General features: G+C 39.4%; 1 protein-coding gene and 1 long non-coding RNA gene across 9 annotated transcripts in view; one reads left to right on the top strand and one right to left on the bottom strand.

The window, feature by feature from the left end:
• Positions 1 to 25,003, top strand: part of DLGAP1 (DLG associated protein 1) — an 871,196-nt gene that overhangs the window by 464,964 nt on the left and 381,229 nt on the right. The window lies entirely within an intron of this gene.
• Positions 20,962 to 24,826, bottom strand: LOC112648023 (uncharacterized). The gene is made up of 2 exons (XR_003128664.3): positions 24,515 to 24,826; positions 20,962 to 23,969 (listed from the first exon to the last, which is right to left on the bottom strand). It is a non-coding gene; the product is annotated as an uncharacterized LOC112648023 (long non-coding RNA).

The following is a 25,003-nucleotide window of genomic DNA, read 5'->3' as shown; positions in this document are numbered from 1 at the left end:
AAAATAGTAACGGGTTGATACACCTCCGTGCCAGAGGTGTAAAATGGTGAATTATGGGTATACCCAAAACTCCTCAACTAATGGCATTTACTTCAGAATATAATATTAATGCTTATAAAGATAATAAAAGGTCACAACTAAAAATGTATTCCTTGAAAACCATAAAATGCCAAAAGGTATATAATTTGCTCCAATAAGCAGGACATTAACTTTGGTATTATCCCCATTTTAGGGAAAATCTTAAGTAACATTCATAACTACTAAGACTAGGACCACAGTCTCTCAATTCTCACAACGTTACCACTGACCTCTGTCTTGCCAGGTGCCTGTGATAGTTTTCTGTGTCTTACTTGGTCAACTCAGCAGTTTTGAGGCAGTTGACTAGTCCTTATTTTTTTAGACCACTTACTTGAGCCTCTGTGCCACCTTGCCTCCTCCTTTCCCTTCTGCTTCTTTTAGAAACCCTTGCTTTCTCCCCCTCCCCTGGACCTTGAAACACTGGAATGCCCCAGGGAGCCTGTTTCCTGGCTGCCTCCTCTTCTCCCTTGATGATCTCATAGACCTAGGGCTATAGATAACACCAGCCTGCTGGTATCACCCAAATCTGCATCTCCAGCCTGAACTCAGCCCCACACTCATCTAACTGCCAACTGGGCATCGCCACTGGAATACCTAAGAAGTGTCTCGAATGTAACAGGTTCAAAACGGAATCCTTATTCACCTTGAACCTTTGCCTTCTCATTTCTGTAGCTGTGACCCCCCAAATATCAGTTGTTCAGGATGAAATCTTAGGTGTCATCTTGGATTTCTTTCATGTGCTAACTTCCCACAAACCCCTTGGATCAGTTTTTGCCCCCACATGGTTTTTGGATCACCTCCTTTGTACCATCTCCCCTGCTACAACCACAGTTGAAACCGCCTTCTGTCTTCTCCTAAATCCATGGCCATAGCTTCATCTCACAGCTCCCATTGTCACCTCCATCACTCTATGTCCCACGGAGCTGCTGCAGTGATTTGGCTTTAGGGTGAATCAGACTTCAGGAATTCTCTGATTATAACCTGCCAGAGATTTCTCCCCACAAATAGGATAGAATCCAGTCTCTCACCACGGGATGTCTAGAGGGCCCTACTTCACCACTTCATCTTCTACCACCCCTCCTGCCCAGCCACTTGCGCCTTCTTTCTCCCTCTTGGCCATAACAACCTCCTCTTGTCCCTAGGCTACAGTGGCCTCTAGCAACCCAGGCTTTTCTTAACAAAACTGATTAAGAAAATGGTTCCCCACCATTTCACTCTTTGTCCCATATTTATTTCCTTCACAGCACTTATTTGAAATTGTTCATATAGTTGTTTAAATAGTTATCTGTATCTGGCAAATAGTTATCTGTATCCAAGCAGATAGAGATTTTGTATTCTACATTGCAAGAACATAGCACATCACACAAGTGTGTTGACTTGGTGGCCTTTAAATCCATTGATCTTCTACTACACCATCTTGATGCCTCTTCAGATTCAGGTTTCACTTCATTATCTGACCAGAATCTACGCCAATGTCTGAATAATGGATTATTCTAATCAGTGATAAATCTGTAACTCGATTTTGTTATTCTTGAATCCCAGAAGCCATAATTCCAAAGACAGATGCTTGGGCTGCTTAAAAGAAGTCTCATGCCGTTGTCTTTATGTTGTTCTGGGTATATAATTTTAATCCAGATCATAGACTATGCTTTTAACTTAACATAAACTCCTTGTGGCTTGTATTTTTCAAAAATTACAAACAGGATTAAGTTTTAAAATTTAGGTCCTCTAGATATTCTAGATACACTTCAACTTACAAATAAGTGGAAGTTGGGCAGCCTGGGTGGCTCAGTGGTTTAGCGCCTGCCTTCAGCCCAGGGTGTGATCCCGGGGTCCTGGGATTGAGTCCCACATTGGGCTCCCTGCATGGAGCCTGCTTCTCCCTCTGCCTGTGTCTCTGCTTCTCTGTGTCTCTCATGAATAAATAAATAAAATCTTAAAAAAAAAAATAGTGGAAGTTTCAAGGCACCTGGGTAACTCAGCTGGTTAAGTACTCTTGATTTCGGCTTAGGGCAGGGTTGTGAGATTGAGCCCCATATCAGGTTCTGTGCTCTACTGGGAGTCTGCCTGAGATTCTTTCCCTCTCCCTCTGCCCTTCCCTCACTTGTGCATGTGCTCTCTCTCTCTCTCAAGTAAATAAATATCTTAAAAAAAAAAAAAGTGGAAGTTTCAATATTGACCTGTAGCCTCAGCTCAAATAAATTTGACAGTGGGATGCCTGGGTGGCTCAGTGGTTGAGCATCTGCCTTTGGCTCAGGACATGATCCCAGGGTCCCAGGATCAAGTCCCACAAAGGCTCCTTTCGAGGAGCCTGCATCTCCCTCTGCCTGTGTCTCGGCCTCTCTCTGTCTCTCATGAATAAATAACCTCTTTTAAAAATATATGTATATATATTTTTGACAAATATATGTGTATAATACACACACACATATATATGTTTGACAGTGATTATATACTTTGTGGTGATGTTCAGCATTTTGTGTCCAAATTTAAGCCACAGAAAAGAAATAAAGAGAATCCAGCCTCAAGCAGTTTACAAAGTTCTTTTTCCCTCATGCTTAAATTCTATTACTATAACTTTAAAAACCACAGGAATCTCCACTTGGCCAGGTACTAAGGATTTGGAAGATCATTGTACTGTGCTTCAGATTTGGAATTAACATAATTTGGTCCCATTTCCTACCATGGCCAGTTTATTTTCTAGTAGAATCTTTTATAAACACGCAGGAATAAGAGCAAGATTCATTCATCCTAATCTGAACCAGGAAGAGACTCCCTTGTTTCCATGGCAAACTCCTTGTGTTCACAGGTTTCCACTTTCTCCTCATATTTATGTGCCACCTCTTAAAAGCCTTTGACTGATAAAAGCTTCCACTGGTTAAAATATACCTCACACTGTACTAATTCCTGAAACACCAAGTGTATGGAAAGCTACTGTTGTCACCTTAGAAGTTAAATTACAAAAAGCATCCATCCAAGGCCTACCTTGTACCACGGCTATGCTAGATTTTAGAAGACAAATTTATCAACGTTCCTTTTGCCAATACCCCCTTCTCAAGGCTCTTCCTCATCAGCCCACTCTTAAGTGGTGGGTTTTCCAAAGCACCACCATGGATGTGCACACCTCTGGGTGATTTCATGTACCACACCGATGGCCTCCACCTACTTATCCCTAGCCCCAAGTCCTTTTCCCAGCATCACTCTTGCTCCCATCTATCTATTGGACATGAGGATAGCCCAGGGATGCCTCAAATACTGCCAATCCAAAACCAAACTCATTATCTTCACACCTCCTCTGACATATCTGCTCTCTTTTCCTTTTGTATGAAGATCCCAATTCATACGATTAACAGCACCATTACTGACCCATTTCCCCAAGCTGGAAACAATTTTTTCCTGGGCTTTCTTCTTGAAATAAACTGATACCTAAATCACATAAATTATAATAAAGAATATGCCTCTGGTCTGACTTCTTTCCATCCACACTTTACCTTTAGGAGCATAATTTATCTCACTCTTGTGGTGTGAGATCTTGGGCATGGATGGGTAGTCAATATACATATTCAGTTCATCATCTTGGTCCACTCCCCATACTTTTACATTAGAAATAGCTCCTGCAGCAGTGAGCAGCACTGTCCAGTAGAAATATAAAATGGGACACATGTGCAATTTTGTATTTTTCTACTGACACTATATATGTAACAAAGAAAAAAGGGAGATTAACTTTAAGACTATTTTATTTAAGCTAATACATAGAAAATATTAAAATTTCAAACTGTAACTAATGTAAGAATGTTTAATAATGGATATTTTACATTTTTTTCCTTTGAACAAAGTCTTTAAAACCATGTTCTAGTGACCACATGTGGCTGGAGGCTATTGTATTAAACAACACAAATGTAAGGGTGAGCTGGAGTGGGGCTAACACTCATGTAGAAGGATATACCTAAAGCTTCGGTGGGAACTGAGGCCATTCATTAAGGTACTGGCAATGGAAAAAACTCAATCCATAACCACACTGAAAAAATAGGAAGAAGAACTATTAGCAGAGAACTTATAAAAGCAGATGAAATCACATTGAGGATAAAACCATAGCCCAAACTGGGGAGATGTTTAAGGGTACAAACTTGCAACTAGAAGATGAGTAAGTTCTGGAGATCTAAGGCACAGTATAAGGATTAGAGTCAATACCACACTATATATTTCAAAATTGCTGACACAGTAGATCTTAAATGTTCTCAGCACAGAAAAGAAATGGCAATCATGTGATCTGATAGAGGCTTGAGCTCCAGCGGTATTCATGCTGCAATATATAAGCGTATCAAATTCACATGTCGCACATCTTAAACTTAGACCATGTTCTACGCCAGTTATATCTCAATGTTTAAAACAAGCCAAAAAACCACAGCCCAAGATACAAAGAGAATGCACCTTCCCCAGTAAAGTAAAAATTAAATAAATAAGTAAAATGTCATTAGAGAAGCCCAGCAGCCCAAATGCAATCAAAAGCTCAGGGTCAAGTGCATCAGTAATTCAGAAATGGCCTTCAGAAAAGCAAGGTAATGTAAGGCACCTCATCCTCATGTGCACATGCCCCTGTGCAGCCTTTCCTCCAGGCTAATAAATGGCCCAAGAACTATTCTCCCAACAAAGTGAGAGATCCTCTGCTGGTTTGTCTTCAAGAGAAGCAGATGAGAACATGTCTTGGAGGGTTGGGTAGGGGAGGGACAAGGGTACTGGTACCCAGGGTAGGGCCCTAAGTATGGGAGTGGAGACTTCAACAAGAGAGGCTCCCAGGGCTATGCTGCAGGTAAGGAAATTTTCCTTCTTCTCCACCCCCAAAGCAAGGGCAACTTCACTCATCCTGCCTTCCATGCAACTGTGAATGGCAGACTGCAGAGATCAGAACCCATGTTAATAGAAAATTTAATAGGGTTTCTGATTTGAGCTGACAAAATTCAGTCTTCAATCCAATCTTTCAACATAAGTGTGAACAGACAACCAAGAACTGCCAAACTTTGAACGAAAATCAACACCTTCAAAGAGAAACATCAGATTCAACCAACTGAAAACCTAACCCCAAGAAAACATTGTTGTTTTTTTTAAGATTTTATTTATTTATTCATGAGAGACACACAGAGAGAGAAAGAGAGAGGCAGAGACACAGGCAGAGGGAGAAGCAGGCTCCATGTAGGCAGCCTGATGTGGGACTCAATTCCAGGTCTCCAGGATCACACCCTAAGCCAAAGGCAGTGCTAAACCACTGAGCCACCCAGGCTGCCTGAAAACACTGTTAATAGAAAAAACTAAGATAATTTAATATATAAAAATATGTAATTCTTATCCTCAAATATTAAATACTTAATAAAATAAGAAGATACTTTTTTTAATTCCCAGGAGTTAACCATATGATCAGAAACAAACACACTCTCAGTCTAGACTGAACAGCAGAATGAATACAGCTAAAAGAATGAATATTCTGGGGATCCCTGGGTGGCGCAGCGGTTTGGCGCCTGCCTTTGGCCCAGGGCGCGATCCTGGAGATCCGGGATCGAATCCCACATCGGGCTCCTGGTGCATGGGCCTGCTTCTCCCTCTGCCTGTGTCTCTGCCTCTCTCTCTCTCTCTCTCTCTCTCTGTGACTATCATAAAAAAAAAAAATTAAAAAAAAAAATTAAAAAAAAAAAAAAAGGAATGAATATTCTGAAGGATTCTCTAAAAGATCATGTAAACACACATAAGGATGGAAAGAATGGGAAGAGTCAAGATGTGGGAACAGAGACTAGAGCCAAACCTCAAACATCTGTGTGATAGGAGTTTTAGAGGAGCAAAAACTGAAGGAGAGAAAACACTGAGAAAATTAAAAGAAAATTTCCCTGAAGGACACAGCATGTCTCCAGAACATTCAGAGATAAATAAACACATGAATCAATGAAAGTTTCCAGGTTAAGGGGGAGGATGAACACAGATTACATACAAAGGAGCGTGGGCTGGGTAAACCAGACACTTCACTATTCTTTGTGTAGCAAACATGGGATCCATTTGCCAAAGTGCTGAGGAAACTTGAATACTAGCTTGTATCTAATTCATTCTTAAAATTTTTTTTAATTTTTTTTTAAATTTTTATTTATTTATGATAGTCACACAGAGAGAGAGAGAGAGAGAGAGAGAGAGAGAGAGGCAGAGACACAGGCAGAGGGAGAAGCAGGCTCCATGCACCGGGAGCCCGACGTGGGATTCGATCCCAGGTCTCCAGGATCGCGCCCTGGGCCAAAGGCAGGCGCCAAACTGCTGCGCCACCCAGGGATCCCAATTCATACTTAAATTTAACACGGGAAGACAAAGAGTGCTTTGAACCAAGTTTACCAAATGAAGTTCTTTCTGAAAAGCTATCTGGGAAATTTCAACAAATGAATCCAAGGAAGAAGAAAGAATAAGGTACTAGAAATGGTACTAAAGGAAGAATCTTACCACTTAGGTTCAAATGCCCACTTGCATATAATACAATAAAAAATAAAATCTCAGAAATTCTCAGTTGTTTTCAAAAAGCAATATGCTAGGACATTATCTTGTTCCAAAGAAGGATCAAAGTATCAAACATGGCGGTTACTCTATAGCCATGGAAGCCTGAGGAAGCCTGATCCTGACTCAGTCTGAGGATCCACTCAACCACATTAGCATGCCTCATCCAGTTCTAAGACCTGAGCAGCTGGGGTCCCAACCCCAGGGGCCCTGCTTTAGAAGGCCCACTGTGGCCCTCTTACCATGCCCCCTCACAGTAGCATGATGCTGGAATTCCCCATCAAGTGGCCTTGAGCCTACTTTCAGTGCTTGCCTGCCTGGCTTTTTTTCTCTCTCTGTGTCTCTCATGAATAAAATCTTTAAACCCCTGTCTTTCTACTGCCTGCCCTTCTGAGGCTGAGGCTGACCAGGCACTGATGTGTGTACTCCTCAGATGAAGGAAGGCCAAGGGGTGTGGCTTGCAGGGAGTGAGGAGTTACAGCGGAGCTTGGACACCATCCATGTGTGTCTGTGTGCATGCTGCTCATGGTGTGGCATGATCCACATGTAGAAAGAGAAATGGGCAAGGCCACACAAGCTAAGATCCTTCCGTTGTGTTCCTGACCTAAACCTTAAAAATTAGAGACTGGCTTGCTCTCATCTGTGACACCAAAAAGACATGGAGGAGAGAGAGAATTCAGTAAATAAAGAAGTGGGGTCAAAAGGTGACTTAAGCATAGCATCAACCAAATATAGCAACTAGAGAGAGAAGAAATGAAACCTCTAAGAGGGAATGTCAAGGGTTTTTTACAGTAAGTGACAGAAAACTCAGTTAAAAGTAGCCTAAATAAATAAAAAAAAAAAAAAAAAAAAAAAAAAAAAAAAAGTAGCCTAAATGATATGTATACTTGTTAGTGCTCATACCTCAGGAGGGAGGCCTCAAGACGACTTCCGTGAAATCCTCAATAACCTGCCTCCCTTCTATCTTTCATTCCTGTGACCATGATCAGTACGTGGCTTGGTCTCTTTGGCCATTCCCTTCAGGGGCTCAGGATAATGACCATAGTGCTGAGGGAAGTACCTAGTCAACAGTGTCCAGAAACAGGAAGGGCAAGCCTGTCTTGTATCCTTTTTACAGAGTATGAAAAGCCCCTAAAAACTCCTCTATCCTCCACCTCCCAGGTCTGATCTTCCAGAAACCAGCACTAGCTAGAGAAAGTGCATTCACCATCAGCCAGGTTAGACTCTGGCTGATACAAGGTCAGCCCAGACATGTCTAAGAGCCAGCTGACCCTGAACCAAACAAACATTGGCTCTGCCAGCCAAAAGAGGGGGCATGGCTGTTGAGCAGATACCCCCAGGGAGGAAGGGTAGAGTGTCAAGGACTGAAACTTAGAGCAGCAGTTCTCAAAGTGGGGTCCGCAGACCAGCAGCACCTGAGAATTGATTAGAAATGCAAATCCTCTGGCTTCACCTCTGATCTCTGGAATCAGAAACTCTGGAAGTGAGGCCCACGAGTTTGTGTTTCAATAAATCCTCCAGACTCTGAAGTCGGAGAACCACTGCCTGTCCTTGACCTCCCTAACAGGATGAATCCACAAAGGAGAAGCAAGGAGGGGGAACAAGCAGACAGCTGTAAAAGCAACCCTGGGCGGGAAAGGAGAGAGTTATCAGCAGTGTGTAGTGCAATAAAGAGGTCCTAGTTTTTATTTGAAGGGTTTCTCAGGGATAGGAAATTGGGAAATAGAACTTAAAGCTGTTACAACTCAAGCGAAGAGCTTTCAGGGGAAGTCTGTACAATTTAAAGACAGAAGGGGGAAAAATCCAATGGAAAGCTGAAGATACTGGAGGTAAATTAATACTCAGGGGAAGAGTTTCCCTGAGGACAGTTAAGAGAGATTAGACCATGCTTTCCAGGGTGTTAACCACCTGCCATGGGTGGCTATGGAGCACTTGGAATGAGGTTTGTCTGAATTGAAACATTCTGTGGATTTAAGACACACTGGATTCCAAACCTCAGTATAAAAAGGACAGATGATAGCCCAGTAATTATTTTGTATTGATTACATGTCAAAGTACTTTTTGATATATGGGGTTAAATAAAACATTCAAATTAATTTCACATTTTTTTTATGTGGCCACTAAAACCATTTTAATTACACTTGTGACTCATACTATGTTTCTGTCAGATAATTCTGGTACAAGGCAAAAAAAAGTCTAATAGATCTGAAAAAAAAACTAGATGAAAGAGTATAGAAGTTTCAGGTTGGTCTAAGGGCCTAAGGAAAACACCACATGCAGTTCTTTCAAGATTCTTATGTTAAATTGTGTCTTAAAATAATGAGTGAAAAGGGTTTCTGCCGTTTGGGGGAAAAAAAAACTAAGGAAATTATAAAGATCCAAATTAGCTTGTAAAAGACTGGCTACAAATTCAAAACTAACAAGAATTGAGTTCATTGAGTGAGGATATAATTTGGTGCTGAAATTTCTGTGTCTGAAAGAAGTCTTCAGTAGGTTATACTGAACTTTCCGTGGGCGAGGGAAGAAAAAGGACCAAATGTCATCCCTTGCTTTTTTGGTTTCATGCTTGAAAGGAAAAGGTCAAGGTATAAGAATAAGATGTTGAAGTCTCCCGTCTGATATCATTTCAGAAATGCACCAAATGGCTAAACACAGAGCTTGTCTAGGAAGGATCTGGTACCAATGACTAAAGCAAACAGGAGGAGGCTGCTCAATGGGAACTTTTAAAAAAGGCTTCACATTACCTCCTGAGAAGCTGTCACTCAGAAAATTCCTCTCAATGCTTGGAGCAGCACAGGTGAGGGAAATAGTGCTAAAAATCCCATTTATAACTCCGTATTCTTAAATTCCACAAAACCTGCCACAAAGGCATCTTTCCTCAAGAAGATTAAACTGCCCCAGACCTTCCGTTTCTAAAATCGTAAACTCTCTTAATTGCCTTTTTTTGATCTTCATTTGGTTTTCTGGCCAATCCTAAGTACTTGTCTTGGCTATAAGGGGACTTCTTTTTTATTCTGTAGGGTCTTTTTGCCTCCCCTAAATGGCATTCTCTTAAAAATAACATTGAAATCCCAGCTGCAAAACCAGACTGCTCCCCCACTCTCCTACTTCCTCCACCTACTCTTCCCATATAACCACATCTTCCTTATTATTTAAAAAAAAAAAATGTGAAAGGGGCAAGAATATAACAATGACCTCACCAGAGAATGTACTCCCATCAAATACAGACTTTAATGTTCTAATACTGGGTTCCACATGATTTAATATGAAGATGAGTGATTAAGTAAGAAGGAAATTCCTTTCATTAGAACTATGAATTTTACTGCTTTGCTTACAATGGCAAAAAGCTTTTAATAGTCAGATTTCAAATTTTCAAGTAACCAGTATTAAAGAGAATTTTGAAGCAAAACACATTGAATACATTTTGAAGGTTAACAAAATAGAAAAGAATTATCAAGTATACTTATAAGTGAATAGGTAAAGGTTTTGGAAATATCTGACTCGTGTAAAATCTACCTGGTTAGTCAGTTACAACACAAATGTCATCTCCTGAATATAAATGTATTAATTTACTTGCTGTTATAATGGATTACCACATATTTAGTGGCTTAAAACAGCCCAAATTGTGATCCTACATTTCTGAGGGTCAGAAGTCCAAAATGGGTCTCACTGTGCTCAAGTCAATGTGTTAGCTTGGGCTGAGGCTCTAGGGGAAAGTCCTTTCTCTTGTTTTTTTTTTTTTTCAGCTTCTAGAGGTCACATGCATGACCTGGCTCATGCCCCTTCCTCCATCTTCAAACCAATCTCTGACTGCAACTGTTTTCCTCTCACTTACAAGGATGCTTCTAATTACACTGGACCCACTGGATAATCTCCTAATCTCAATATTTTTATCTTCATCCCTCCTACAAAGTCCCTTTCATCATGTAAGATAACTGCTATGGACTGAATATTTGTATCCCCCCAAAATTCATATGCTGAAATTCTAACCCCCAATGTGATGGTACTTTGGGAAGATAGGATTAGTGTCCTTATAAAGGAGACACCACACAGCTCTCTAAGTCTTCTCTGCTGCATGAGAATACAGTGATTAGTCAACAGTCTACAACTTGAAAGAGAGCTCTCCCCAGAACCCAATCATCCTGATCTCAGACTTCCCATTTTCAAGAGCTGTAAGAAATAAATAGTTAAGTCCCCAATCTATGGTATTTTTCTTAGAGCAGTCTGAACTGACAATAACATATTCATAGATTCTGGGGATTAGGGCACGGACATCTTTGGGGGGCATTATGCTGTCTATATGGTAGGGCTCTAACCATTTTACTTGCTGGAAAAGAAAGGAGTAAAAAATATTAGAGGACTTCCTTTAGAGTTAAACATCTGTATTTTACCTCCACATTTGAAAGGTGTTTTCTGTGGGTAGATTTCTAGGCTAATAGGTTCTTTTTTTCTTTCAGTACTTAAAGATAGATCTCAGTTACATTGCTTTCATGAGAAATCTGCCGTCATTTATCTTCTGTGTGTAATGTCTGCTTTCTTTGGCTGCTTTTAAGATTTTCTCTTTATTATTGGCTTTATACAATTTGATTATCATGTGCCTTGGTGTAGTTCTATTTCTCATGCTTATAATATTTTATAATATTTTATGTTCCATGAACATATATAATATGTTCATGGAACTTTGTATTATGGTTTTCATTAAATTTCAGCCATAATTTCTTCAATAACCCCTTCAAGGGTTCCAGTTACACATCTATTCATCTTCCTATAGTCCCAAATTGCCAAAGATTGTTTTTGAGGGATTCTTTCTTCTCTGTGTTTCATTTTGGATCGTTTCTGTTTCTAGATCTTCAAATTCACCAGTCTTTTCTTCTGCTACATCTGATCTGAGATTAATCCCATCTCCAGTGTATTTTTCATCTAACACACAGTTTTGTCTCCAAAAATTCAATTTGGGTATCTTTTATATCTTCTGTGTCATTAACTTTTTGATTACCAGAACTTGTGAATTTTATCTTATTGTGTAGCGGATTTTTTTGTTTGTTTGTTTTTTGTATTCCTATAAGTATTCCTGAGCTCTGTTCTCTGAAACAGTTAAAGGACTTTGAAACAGCGTGATCTTTGGGGGTCTTACTCATATGATCTGTTAGGCAAGTCCAGAGTGGTGCTTAATGTAAGACTAGTCTCCCCATTACTGAAGCAAGACCTTCCTGACTCTACCAAATGTGCCATGAATTCTGAATTTTCCGGTTGACTGGTGTGAATAGGCACTACTTCCAGAACTGAATGAGGACCATCCACTGTTTGCTAGCCTTTTTTGATGTTCTTCCCCCAGCCTTGGGTAGTTTCTTCACATGCATTTGCTGGTCAGACCCTATGCAGATCTCTGGGATTCTCTGTGTAGCTCTCACCTCTTTGGTATTCTGTCCTGAGAACTCCATCTGTCTTAGTCTCCCTTGACTCTCTCTCCTAAACTTGGAGTCATCTGGGCTTCACCTGGATTCCTCTCCCTGCACCAGACCCTGGAAATCTCTCTGGAATAAATGGGAGCAACTGGCAAGCTCACCTCATTTCTTTCCTGTCTCTCAGGGATCATTGTCCTCCCTCTTCTGATGGCCAATGCTCTGAAATCTGTTTCATATATTTTGTACAATGTTTTTTGTTGTTTCTAGAAGGAAGTATATCTAGTACCTTGTGACTCTACTTTGGGCAGAAGTACCTCATCCTTTCAGCCATTTGTGGACTCTTTGAAAAGATCCTAAATGCATATGTATTATTATCTCAAAAAACTCCTTTACATGTCTTATAGACAATTGAGACTTTTTATTTATTTGAACATGATGCTGTGGAACTAGAGATAACTATTTTTAAAGCAGAAAAAGTTATTGGACTTAAGTGTGACTGGAACTTTGTAATGTGAAATAGTTTATTGTACTTAGGAAAAATATTAACTTTTATTGAAGTACATTCACTGTTTGATCCTTCACTCATCCTATTACCATCTTCAGATGTGTCAGCTAAGATAGAATATGTTCACACCACTTAACATCAAAAGCTGAATTTGACAGTTTAGAATCAGAGACTTCTGAATGGAGACAGTGCCCTACAGGGCCTTTTATTTTCAACCCTTGAGTGGTATTATATAAACATGGTTCTAATTTATGTAAAATGAGAAATGTTATTAAGATAACATCTTTTTATGAAGTTAGCTTTATCCTAAAATATATTTGATTTTTTAATTCTGTAAGTCTTTATCTTTTCTACATTGGGCCACTTTCTTCCTTAAAATACTTATGTATTTGCAAATGATAAACAGTTGCCTATAGCTTTTATAAATTGAAAAAAATCCAAAATATCAATACTTAAATAATATTAAGGACAGGAGATAAGTATCTTCTAATAATAATGTTAAAACTAATTTTCCTTCTTCAGTACAATGGCAGAGATAAAAAGTTTCAGGCCAAAAGCCTTATGTGAAATAACTTCATCCAAACCATTGAGTTCCCTTGGCCATTCTCTTTCCATCTGACTAGAGCCTAATTTATGAGAATTCTCAAGAGAGGACTATAGGGTTCTAAAGAGAGAGAATTTCAATATGGTGGGGTGGGGGGAATGGAGGTTCCCCATCAGTTGAGTGTCTATTGAGTTTGTTCAATTCTGACACTATTAATGTGAAGATACCGTCAGACCCCAAAAGTAACAGGGCTCAGTCCTACAAGACTGTTCTCCTTCCTCCCCTGCTTCAGATATCAATTCCCAGTTTCCTGTACTTCTGACTGATTTGCTATAAATCAGAGGTTCCCACAACCCTCTTCTTGAGTTTGATTAACTTGCTAGAGTGGCTCATAATACTCAGGAAACCAGTTTACTCACTACTCTTTTACTACAAAGGATGTTAAAAGATCCCAATCAATAGGCAGATAAAATGATACATAGGGCAAGGTATGGGGAGAGAGTGCAGAGCTTCCATGCCCTATCCCAGCACTCTATCCTCCCTAAAGAGCCATGTGTTCACTAACATGAAAGTTCTCCAAATCCTGTCCTTTTGGGTTTTGTGGAGGCTTCATTACTTAGGCACAATTGATTAAATCATTGACCATTGGTTATTCAACTCAATCTCTAACCCCTCTCCCCTCTTTAGAAGTCAGAGGGTAGGACTGAACATTCCAACCCTCCAACCACATGGTTGGTCCTCCTGTTAAGCAGCCTCTATCATTAGGTACTTTCCAAAAGCCACCTCATTAACATAATAAAAGACACCTTTATAACTCTCCACATTTTAGAAATTCCAAGGGCTTTAAGAGCTCTACCAGGAACAAAGACTAAATATATATTTCTTACTATAAGTCACAGTATTAACAATGACATGAAAGCTCACTATGTGTTTTATACTGACTGAAATATCATTTAAGCATCAATATTTCAATGGTTAAAATGTTTCCATTTAGCAAATACAGAATAGAACACTAACGATAGTTATTTTAAAAATCTGAGATAATGCAAATTTTTTTAAAAGATTTTAAGAGAGAGAGCACACATGTACAGAGGCAGGGGTGAGGGAAGAACAGAGTGGGAGGGAAGAAAAGGGAGGGGAAAAGAATCTCAACCAGACTCAGTGGTGAGCCCTTCTCAGGGCTCCACATGGGGTTCAATCTCACAACCCTGAGATCATGACCTGAGCCAAAATCAAGAGTCTGACTGAGCCACCCAAGCAATTTCTTAAAACAATTTATTTTAAAAGACTTAGCTTATTTTCTATGCTGTATATTTGGTTTACAATTAAGACTTGGAGGTGAGGACCTTCATTCTTCTAATTGCTGAACATAGGGACTAAACTGTATGTAGACGAATCCTTTCATGGTTAAATAGGCCAGTGCCCTGACATCAAGAAAGCAACATGTAGCAATCTGTCCTGAATGGTTTAAAGAGATTCCAAGTACTTATTTACTTACTATAAACTCTTTCCTGCCTTTAATTTTTTTTCCCATTGCTTAGGATTCTGTGGCAATTGAGACAAATTGATCAGTATCCTCCAAAATCTTTCATATACTTAAGGGTGTAATTATTCACCTGATATCCATCTTTCCTTATGAAAGATAATCTCAGTGAAGTTTGATAAATGAGTCTATGTTTACTTAAATGATCAATATTAATTTATTCTCCTCTTTGTGAATGTTTGCAGTGGTTTTGTTTCTATTCTCAGCACACTCTCACATATCCCTCAACTCAGTTGAAACACAAGGCTAGTGGGGTCCAGGCTGCATGCTTGAAGCCAAGGTCAACCAGTTCACTCAGGGGAAAAAATCAGTCCCTTGAAGTGGTCATAGGCCACCAGGTTATCTCCTTTCAGGCACCTGGTCAACAAGTAACAAGGGGAACTAAATAGTTGTGTGGAATTAACTGAAAACAGCCTTTGCCACCAAAATGAAAACCTGCTCCAAAGGTGTAGACTTGGTCATGATGCCAAAGCACCATTATTTGATACATCATGATACAAAAAAATCAAAGAGTTTAAAGGAAAGTTCCTTGATATTTTTCCACCCGGCATTAAAAAATAAAAGCAGGAAAAAAAGTAAAAATAAAAAGTAGGGAAAAAATTCTTCTCAAAGATAATCTAATTCTCATAAAAGTATGCTCTGAGTCAGTGTTCATTGACTTCAGTCAAAGCCTCCACACATGGCACTGGAAGCCATCTTAAAAACCAACTAATCATTAACAAAAATGTAATATATCATTGGTAACTGTCTCACTGTAGTATAGCAATTTCCCTTTGTTTTTCTACTAACCTACATTTCCTATAAAAGATCTCAATTATAATAACCTAAATCTTCAAGAAAACTCACCCTCCATTAATAATTTTCTTCTTTATAAACCAGAGATTTTTGAAATTACAAAAGGTTTTAGTGGAGGCATCTGAAATTTGGAGTGTTGGACTAAACAATAAACAAAAGAAAGCTTTTAAATGAAGGACCCATGTACCAATTTCAAGATATTTTGACAACCACTCTCCAAAAATTTTCTAGTATATTCATCAAGAGACATATTTTAACATTTAAAAACCAACCATTTAAAAATCATAAAATGTCATAAGTGTATTAAATGTCCATTTCCACTGTATTATAGTGATTTCCTCTACTTAGAAATATTTTCATATGTATCTGCACATGTGTGTAATTTGATGCTTTTAACACCAAAAAATGCAAAACCACTACAAAACTACTGTCAATCACATTTTAATTCACTCATTGTGTTCTGACTGGAACATTAATGCTTGAGTAAGCTCTAGATAAATTGCATTGGTCTGATAGCATTGGGCACACATGTAGCAATTCAGTGAGCTGTCTTCCATTGCTGTCCAGGGTCTGCTGACCTGAAAACCCTTGATTTTTTTAAATGAAGGGCAAATAAGGCAACTTCTTGAGTAATTATTTGCCTTCATATGATACTGTTTAAAGAACATTTTTCATGCTTTTTCTTGCATCATGGAATCCTCACCAATCTTTCCATTCCTCAGACATGGACAGCTGTCATCCCATGTACTTCATTTACATTGATATCTATTTTTTTTTTAATATTGGCCTATCAAAATCCTTTCCGTTTTAATACTACAACTAGAAAACACCGTGAATAACTAGTCCCTTTTTAGGGCAGGTAGGGATAAAATAATTTTTTCCAAGTGAATTTGCCTCAGGCTATCACAAATGAAAGCAGTATCCAGAAGAGTCACCTGAATCTGCAAAGTAGAAGTTGGGGCCAGTTACAGTGCCACCCCTACTTCCTGAGAAGTAGAGCTTGAAGTAGAGCTTCTCACAGAGCTTGAGAAGTTCTGTGCCTACTCTTTGTTCATTCATTCATTCAGTTGGTTTGCGTTAAGGATTACTATGTGCTAGTCACCAAGACAATAGACATAAGCAACATTAGAAACAGACCCTGCCCTCGCTGAGCTTCCTGTGTAGTAGGAAAGAGAAGCTTCTAATAAATTCAGCCAACAAGTATAGTGTGATGTGTGTTACTGAGGACTGTGAGGGGATTTGACTCCATGAGGAGGTACTAACTGACTGCAGATTTAAGGACTAGAGGAATTAACTAGGTGGAAGATAGATCATTCCAAGATAAAGTCCATCTGTGTGAACTTATCCCTTAATTTGGGACCAACAATGATGGTGACATGACTTTCCATAACTGATGAAATATTGGTTTCTGACTTGTTTTCAGAGAGTTTGTCTGTAGGGTTTATTAACTAGTCCTATAAGGTTTTTAGAGATGCTCAAGCAATTGTGTATGAAGTGGTAAATCTAACAAGCAAAGAGCCCCAATCAGCTTGTTCCTGAACATGGAAATATTTAATTAGTGGCATGAAAAATCAGAGTAATGTGGAATTCACTTCTCACTGTGGCTTTAGATCTCAGATATTGTTATAAAGTTGCATTATTCTAATGTTTTTCCTAGCATATACCATCTGTTTTAAGATTTAAATAAATGAATTTGTTTTCCTGACAGAAACAAAATATCATGTGGACTATAAAATATGCAGACAGGTGGTCTTCAGTAAGATACATTTTTCCATAATGTGATTTACACTTACTATTTAGTGTAATTATTACTAACACCTCACCCATCTTCTAAATGATCTCATAGAAAGGTAGAAAATAACAGATTTCCTTTTCAGAGCAAAGAATAAAGTAGTATTTATGCCAAATGTTTTATCTATGTGATATTAAATGCAAGCAATTAAATGTTAGATTGGGTCAACCACACATACCCATAACTCAGGAGATCATGCTGTCCTATGTTTAAAGAGAAAAAAATGTATTACCTAATAAAATACAAGAAAACACATTCTGACCAATGAAATCCTCTACAGTAATGCAATGGAAAAATGACAGCCACAGTCCTGTGAAGAAAGCCAAACACCTGCCACATGATTCAATGGAGGTAATTTAATAGAGGGAATTGGTTACAAAGATAGTGGCAAGAGTTGAAACACAGTAGCAATAGGAAGCGGAGGGGTGGGAGAAGGAAACAGAGGAAAGGTGTGTAACCAGAACCCCAAGCCACAGCTGGGTTCCTCAACTAATGAGGTTACTTGAGACAGAAAGGGGAGAAATACCCTGGCTTCTTACTTGCTCCTGACCTTCAATTTTCCTCTGATTCAACCTAACTCTAGCCAATTGTAAGGGAAGCTGGGAAGTAGAGTTTGCAACCAGGTAGACAGAGAAGTGGCACAGAACTAGAAAGCAATGCTGAATGGTACCAGGCCTAAAGATGCAGGGCCCTAGGACTATTGGTGCTTCTTTTCTTAAGCTTTTCTTCAAAAACAATCTTTCCTCAGAAACGTTTTTAACTGTTCCTTACTCAATATGTTATTTTTCCTTCTATACTTTCACCAATGTTAGACACTCATATTTGGCTTTTCCTCTATGAAAAACACCAGACTAACAAGCTCCACTAATCTGCAGTGCTTGAGTAGCCAGGCTGTTGGCAACATACACAGCTACAGGCATGGTGCAAAGAAAGAATCCTGGGAAACTAACAGCAGGATGGGAGTGGGGAGGAGGAACTAGTCTATACATAACCCAAAGTGTGTAGACTAGAATGCAGTGATTGGCAAGGGACAAAGAATGGTAGAATGGTAGGTTTAAGGACTGGAGCAAGGAGCAAAGGTTGGAGGCCCCATTTACAAGCATCTCTCCTACCCTCCAGTCTGCCTTCTTTATTGTTGAAGATCCATCCAAAGAACAAAACAAGGAGCTTTATTCCATTCATGACATAAGACTGCTTTCTAACACAATCAAGAAGTTAGTGCAAAATCTTATAAATATATCTTCAAATTAAAGCAGTAAGTCCAAAAGCATGTCAGGGTTTAAATAAAATGAGACAAATGTGATTCGGTTTTTTCAATCAAAATTTGGTGTTAATTTTAGCAGTGACTCAGCTCATTGCTGGCATCCTTTATTAGCAACAAATCAGAACCTTTCATTATGAATAACTTCAATCCACAAAGAAAATGATAGGATTTTTACAAAGAGATTTTCATCAGTTACAGACCAAATAATTCTAAGCTTGATAGTTTTCTTCAACAGAGGAAATACTCAAGATTTGTTGTCTGTTTGCTTGTTTTAGATCTGGTAAATTCCCAGAAAAAAAACTCTTTACAGATATAGTAATGTAAATAATTTGACCAAGCAATAAAGCACATATAAAATGGATCAGATCTATTCTAATTTGGCTTGGAAAAGGACTTAATCTCTTAATATTTGGCTTTATATGTAAGATGTTAATTTCCTTTTCATTGATCTTTGTTGCTTGTAGAAACCATACAATCGACACATTAGTTAAGGCCCTAGACTAATACCTGGTTTAATAACTAGTATGAAGTGTGGTGAACAAATAAGCCAAGCCAGAGTTTTCTTGATTCATCTTTTTCCACCACACTTATTAGACTGGGCCATCCACTGGTCAGAGAAAATCCACAGCTGCCCTGACATCTGAAACAGCAATGGAGTATAAAGAGGTTTTCATAAGAGAAGCTCATTACTTTTTACTCTTTTAAGGTTATTTGTGCAACCAAAATATTCAAGGAAAAACAAGGGAATAAAGTAATCTAAGCTGTGAAATCCCTAACCAAACAAAGGTTGATATCAAGTATACATGTTACAGCTTTCTACCAAAGTCAAAACCATTATCCAGCATTCTTAAGATTCAAGATTTGAGACCCCATTTCCTAGAAGACGAAGTTTCTGATAGTAGTGTCCTCAGTCTCAGCTTATCTAATAATTATAATCTACTGAGCTTCTAAATATGTAGCCTAAAATTACCTTCATCATCTATTCTTGGAACTATATGTTAATATGTTCATTATATTTGAAGGAAACCTCATTATTTGAAACCATTCCTTCAGAGAACATATTAACTCTTGAAATTCCATAAGATTCTATGGTCTTTCTTTTGTATAAAAAATCCAGAGCAAGTATAGTTAAGAACGCTTGGAAATGGTTTTTTCCTTAGGAAATTTACCTTGACGTTCCCTTTAACTTTTTTATTTCTATGTAAATGTTAGGACCAACCCCAGTGCTCAGTGATACTTCCAAGACTTATATCCTGCTCCAAACAAAACAATTCTTAAAATATTACATATTCGCATTCAGACATGACGAGATCAAAGAGTGGTATATATTTGTTGCTTCAAGCTTGTTTCTGTAAGATAGCTTATACTTTGGCTGGTGAATCCTATTATCTTCTTAAAGCACACTATTAAGTATAATTAGAGATGTTCTATTGGATTTAATGTTAGTGAACTCACATGCCAGGCACTGTTCTAAGGAAGTGATGTGTATTAATTCATTTAATCATATCAATCTGATGGTATAAATATTGTTATTCTCGTTTTTTAAGAAAAGATTTTATTTATTTATTCATGAGACAGAGTGAGAGGCAGAGACATAGGCAGAGGGAGAAGAAGGCTCTCCATAGGGAAGCCCAATGTGGGACTTGATCCCAGGTCCCTGGGATAATGCCTTGAGCTGAAGGCAGATGCTCAACAGTGAGCCACCCAGGCATCCCTGTTGTTCTCATTTAAGAGACAGGCAAACTAAAAACAGAGAGGTTACTTCCATGTGGGATTCAGACCCACACTCACTCCACCCACAGCCTGCCTTTCAATGGCTAGGGAAATAGCTAAGAATGAGATTCTTACCCTAGATGTAAGGAATTCAAAATGTTCTTGAAATGAAGACAAAGTTAACAAAAGGCCACCCAAGCATGGTTATTAGAACATGAGCCACATTCTCCAGGGGTACCATGACAGGTTTCCTATCCCACCTCAACTGGGCAGAAGGCTCAGTAGGTCTTTCTGTCCAACTCAGAGGCCTGAGGTATAAGCAGGGACCCTCTCAATGAAAAACTGATTCTTTTTTTTTTTTTTCTTTTTTAAATTTATTTATTCATGATAGTCACACGGAGAGAAAGAGAGAGGCAGAGACACAGGCAGAGGGAGAAGCAGGCTCCAAGCACCGGGAGCCCGATGTGGGATTCGATCCCAGGTCTCCAGGATCGCGCCCTGGGCCAAAGGCAGGCGCCAAACCGCTGCGCCACCCAGGGATCCCTGAAAAACTGATTCTTAACTTCTTGATGTCTCCGTGCCCTTCTGAGGGGCAAACACTTTCTTCAGTAGCCGAGTTTATTACAGGCAATAATTCTTAAACTGGGGATGTCCATGCTCCCTGGAAGGGGCATCTGCCAATCTATGCAATCCTGGTCCCAACTCACACCATGAACAGAAAGTTGGCTAAGGCGGCTGTGCATCAGCATTAGAAATGCTCTTAGGGAAGGGGGCACTCCAGCTGTTTTTTTGGAGTTGCCAAAATTTTTTTTTTCACATTTTCAATTTGGGAGGGTACTGAGCAGGAAGAAATGTAAAGACGTATTTCTTCCATCCTCTCCAATCATTGTGTGACAGAGACAGAGAGAAGTGATGAGATACCCATGAAAGACCATTAGTTGGCTGGAACTGCCAAAACAAAGTACCACACACTGGGTATTTAACAAAAATTCTCTCACAATTCTGGAGGCAAAAAGTCCAAGATCAGAATGCTAGCAGGCTTGGTTTCCTTGGAGGCTGCTCTCCTGGGCTTGTAGAGGGTCATCTTCTCCTTGTTTCCATGTGACCACTTGTGTGTGTCTGTGCCCTAGACTCCTCTTCTTATAAGGACACCAGTTATATTGAATGAGGGTTCACCTTCATAACCTCATTCTACTTTAATTACCCCTGTAAAGATGATTTCCAAATATAGTCCCCTTCTGATGTACCAGGGGTTAGGACTTCAAACATGTGAATTTGGGAGGAACATGGTTTGCTCCATAAGAGCCCTAAATCCAAGCACTGTGATACTGAGGAGATACGAACCACACATAGAAATTTAAGATTATATGATATCACTTTAATTGCTCTGTTATTAAATAGAATCACTTAGAAGAAAATTGGGATGTTGGTTGTTATTTGAATTTGGATTTATTTTTGATGCCAGTTTTTCTTAGGTATGGGCTGCAGCTGGAGTTATCTCCCCTTTCCAATGGCTGAGCAGTTCTACTGATTTGCAAATTCACAAAAGAAGCAATCCTATGTTAGGCCCAGACCTTTTCTTGGCAGCAATATTCTTTTCTTCATGCCAGGGGGAAAAAGAATTTCTTTCTCAGGAGATAATCCTCTATCTTTGTTGTTGATCACCTTTAAAACCTTAACATGAATTAAGTTCTGTGATGAAGCCAAAAATCAAAATAGCGTTGCATCATTAAGTCAGCAAAGCCTGACCATCTGTGAAGCCAAACCTCTCAACATCCAAGTTGTTGTTTTTCCTTTTTTTTTTCTTCCCTCCTTCTAAAATTTGTATTTGTCAGCTTAACCTTCATGATCCTTGGAGAATGAAAGAGGAGAGCAGATCCAGAAATGGGAGATGATAGGACCTGGTGAAATTAATACAGCAGATTGATCCCAGAGAACTAAACAACCAGAAAAGAGATGTGACATAGAAAACTGAGAGAAAGAAGGAAAATGGTAACTAATTTTCCTCGAGAGTGAATGATGAAGAGAGCTGAAAATGAAACCACTTTTTTCTTTTTCTTTCCTTCTTTTTTTTTTTTTTTTTTTTTTAAATAGTAGCATCGAGAGAGGCCTTAGGTAGAAAAAGCCCAAGAATGTTACCAATCTCCAGTCATTCTCACCTAAGGGCTAAACTTCTACTAGGTGCCACATCTCCCAAATTTTACCCAAACAGCACCTCTCCCTTATCCAATCCCTGGAGGGTATGTTAGGTGTAGAAAAAAATGTCTTCATATTCTGGACATAACAATGATCTTCCTTAGAATTTTGAGAACAAATCAGTTCAAGAGACATTAATGATCTACTGCATCTTAGGTACTGTATAAAATGAATTTCTGCCCTCCAGGAGAAAAAAAAGGGCCCAAACAGTTAAACGTTTCTGGTCTTGACTCTGGCTACAGACCCTCCTGGCTTGCCATCATGGGGTGCTTGCACTCTTTCCTCATGTTCAGGATGGACATGACCTGCAAACACCGCAGCCCTTCCTTCCCTAAGGTAGGTTTGGTTGTCACAGGTCCAGATCTAATACATTTGTTCATTTCTCATTCTCCGAGAATTTAAGCCTGAATATGAGAATTCCAAGATTGAGTAGGATTTTCCCAGATCATCATTTCTGTCTTCAGGTCCCACAATACTCATTATCTTCTGTAGCTTCTACATCTGGGGGAGGGCATCTAACAGAGATGGAGAGTTCAGTCAGATGCTTGCCTTTGAACATATGCACTCCTAGTTTAGAGTCCTTGGGCAAATGACTTAACTGCTCTTTTAGGCTCAGTTTCCTCCTCCATAAATTGGAAAGACAGCACTGCGAACATTGCTGTTGAAATCCAACAGGAACATGCGTGCAAATCCCTGGGCACAGGGCCTGGCTTATGTTGCTATTCGTTGGATGGGTGACCTCTGATGACCCTTCTCTTGGGTAAAGAAGGCATTTCTCTCTCTGAATCCCAAGAGTCTTCCAGGTTTCTGATCTTATAACTTTCCCCTTTCACCCTTTCTAGAATTGTCTCCAGATTCTAGGAACCAATCTTTTCTCTCAATCTGTTTATCAACCAATTGATAAGACTCCTTCCACCTCTGCTCAGCTTGGCTCCTATCCCCAGGACTCTCAGCCAGCATCTCTGTTTAGGCTAAGTGGCCCCATGGAAGAAGTAACACGTCCCTGGAACCTAAGCTTACTCCAGAAGCTGGGGCATGTCCATCTCCTTGTCTTACTAGCCTCATTGCATTTTAAGCCTGGTGTCCTACACCATGTTCCATGTCTGACAAGTGCAAATCATTGGCCAAGCAGAAATCACTTGCAGATTCTAAATTCAGTCCAAGCTAAAAGCTTTTACCCCAGGTTATAAGTTCCATTTACATCCTTGTGTTCTGATTTACTAGAATTTAATCATAGTTTGGTCTTTACTGTACATTTTAAGTATTATGGCAAGCGAGTAGACATCATTTCCAACAAGAAAAGAAAATGCTATTCCCACTTCATAGCCTGTGGCTTTCTCCATTGTGATGGACTAAAGGTATTCACTTATTCCTGCCAAGTTCCTTAATAGACTAAAAGGATCTTTCATGGACCATTCTCAATCTCTCTGTCTCTCTCTCTCATCTCTCTCTGTGGAAAATTTTAAAGTCCTCATTAAAAGTCAGGAAATACAAAATTATTTCACTCATTTAAGCTCATCTGTTTATGATGTTCTATATATCTGCCTTAAAAAGCTCTATAAAGAGAACAAACAGAAGAGGTTTCAAAGCACGGTGATGGCTTCTCAGAAGTCTGGAAGAAGAAAAAGAAGCTTTCATGAAACCAACTGTGCAATTTTAGGATTATTTTATCTGCTTAAAGATGCTAAAGTTGATTACAGTGCCCAACATTTGATTTACAGAGACCAATTTTATAGGACTTGATTTTACCTGAATCACATATTTTTTTTTAAATAAAGTGATTGCTTTTAGCATCTTTATCAATGGGTAGAAAGGAGGAGATGACAAGAAGCAATCAATCTGTCCCAAGCCAGATGTACCTTTACTCCTTCGCAACTCTTAGTAAGGCAGTTCTGAGTGAAAGAGTTCAAGGTACCGGCTAAAATTGGGTCCATTTAATCTATTGTTGTATAACAATTTACCCCAAAAGTTATCAACTTAAAATAACGATAACTATTTAGTATCCGTGTAGTTTCTGTGGGCCATGAATTCCAGGAGTGGTTTACTTGGATGTTCTGGCTCAGTCTCTGGCAAGGTTGCTCTCAAGGTATTGGCACATTAAGGCATCTGTTAACCTCACAGGGACTACGGGCTTCGATGCTGAGACAGTTCACTCACATGATTGGCAAGTTCATTCTGGCTCTTAGCAGAAGGCCTCAGTTACTGGCCATGTGGACTTCTCTGTGGAATTGCTTGAGTATCCTTCCCCTAAATTGAGTAATCAGGAGCACCGGGGTGGCTTAGTGGTTGAACGTCTGCATTCAGCTCAGGTCATGATCCCAAGGTCTGGGATTGAGCCCTGCATCAGGCTCCCTGCTCAGTGGGGAGTCTGCTTCTCCCTCCACCTCTCAAAGAGAACAAGGCACAACCCAAGTGTTAATGACCTAGCCCTGGAGTCAGATCATGCCATTCACCTGCTCCTAGCCCCCAGCAGCCCCCCATTGTTCTGAGAACAATGCCAAAGTTCTGCGCCACCACCCCCACCACCACCTCCTCCCCCCCCACCCCCCCCACCCTGGCCCACAGGGCCATGCATGGTCTGAACTTTTTTGTTGGCCTTCTCTTCCACCACACTTCTCTTTGCTTCTGATATGCCAGCTACACTGA

Source organism: Canis lupus, chromosome 7, assembly GCF_003254725.2.
Source record: "Canis lupus dingo isolate Sandy chromosome 7, ASM325472v2, whole genome shotgun sequence".
In the NCBI taxonomy this organism is placed as follows: Eukaryota; Metazoa; Chordata; class Mammalia; order Carnivora; family Canidae; genus Canis; species Canis lupus.
Note: the sequence above shows the minus strand (reverse complement) of the source record. Positions and strands in the feature narration are given on the sequence as shown.